Below are 1942 nucleotides of genomic sequence, written 5' to 3'. Positions count from 1 at the left end.
CCGAATATATAATCTATCCTGGAGAATGTTCCTTGTACACTTGAAAAGGATGTATATTTTGCTGCCGTGAGATAGAATGTTCCATAAATATGGTATAACATGTAGTTTGTATCCAAATTTTCCTTATTGATTTTCTGTCTGGATGATCTATCCATTGATGGAAGTGGGGTATTAAGAGTCCTGAACTATTATTGTATTGCTATGTATTTCTTCTTTTAGGTCTGTAAATATTTGCTGTATATATTTTGTTTTGTTTTTCTTTTTCTTTTTTAATTTATTTATTTTCCTTGCACTGGTCTTAGTTGCAGCATGCAGGATCTCCATTGCAGCAGGCAGGATCTTTAGTTGCAGCATGTGGACTCAGTTGCAGCATGCAGGTGTCTTAGCTGTGGCATGCAAACTCTTAGTTGCAGCATGCACGTGGAATCTAGTTCCCTGACCAGGGATCCAATGCGGGCCCCCTGCATTGGGAGCTTGGAATCTTACCCACTGGCCCACCGGGGAAGTCCCTGCTCCATATATTTTGGTACCCCTAAATTTAGTGCCTAACTAATTACAAATGTTATATCTTCTTGTTGGATTGACCCCTTTATCAATATGTAGCACATTTCTTTTTCTCTTATTATAGTCTTTGTTTTAAAGTCTATTTTGTCTGGTATTAGTATAGCTACTCCAGCTTTCTTTTGATTTCCATTTAAATGGAATATCTTTTTCCATACCTTCTCTTTCAATCTTTTATCTAAAGTGTGTCTCTTTTAGGCAGCATCTATGTGGGTTTTGGTTTTTTTGAGTTTTTTTAATCCATTCAGCCACTCCATGTCTTACATTAGAGCATTTAGTCCATTTACATTTAAAGTAATTATTGATAGGTCATGTGCTTATTGCTATTTTGGGAATTGCTTTCTAGCTGCTTTTGTTTCATTCCTCACTGTTCCTTTCTTCTCTTTCTCTCTTCCTTTGTAATTTGATGACTTTCTTTAGTGGTACGCTTACATTCCTTTCTCTTTATCTTTTGTGTATTTACTACAGGTTTTGCTTTGTGGTTACCATGAGGCTTACATATAACAACTTATATCTATAAAAGTCTATTTTAAGTTGATAACAACTTAATTTTGATCCCATTCTAAAGCTCAACATTTTTACTCCCCGACATTTTAGGAAGTCTTGAAATAGAAAATCTGAATAAAATTTTCTTTCATAAAAACAAATGGATGCAAATAAAATTTTATTTCAAAAAGGTCAATAAAAATATTAATTCTTACCCTAGAAGGAAAAAAGTTTGTATTCTTCTATTTTAAAAATAGAAAAAACCTATTTATTAGGTTTATAGACATGTGTGCAGTTAAAAAAACAAAACAAAACACTACTGTTACCTTGATATCAATGTCCCAAACTCCTTTTTACCTATATTTACATGTTTGGTACTAGTACCTGTGGTGATTTAAGAAATACTATTCATAGTGGGTTTTGTGTGTGTGTGTGTGTGTGTGTGTGTGCGTGTGTGTGTGTGTGTTTCATGAGAGATAAAATGGACAAACGAGTCACTGGCAAAAGAACAGCATGACTGTGTGGGGGAAAAAAGAACTTCATCCCTAAAAGGAATGAGGAGCCTACTTGAGGCTACTTTACAATCATCAGGGTCCACAACTATGTACCACATTAAAGAGTGTTTGCCTTCATTGATGTGGCTGCTTGGCTTATGTAAAAGAGGGGAGACGTCAGACATTTCCCAGCTAGTAGAGTATTTGAAGGCCAAGTCCACTCTCAGACTGACTCATTTTATAATACAAATGATCTTTAAGTGAGAATTTTTGAAGTATCAGTTGCACAAAATATGTGTACATACATAGCTGCCATGTTTTGGTCATCTGACCAAATGTCAGCGGTCATAAGCTGGGCAACAACCTGGTCATTGGATGAAAAGGTACAGTGAGCCCATCAG

Source organism: Delphinus delphis, chromosome 5, assembly GCF_949987515.2.
Source record: "Delphinus delphis chromosome 5, mDelDel1.2, whole genome shotgun sequence".
NCBI lineage: Eukaryota > Metazoa > Chordata > Mammalia > Artiodactyla > Delphinidae > Delphinus > Delphinus delphis.
The sequence above is the reverse complement of the archived record's forward strand: the minus strand, read 5'-3'. Positions refer to the sequence as shown.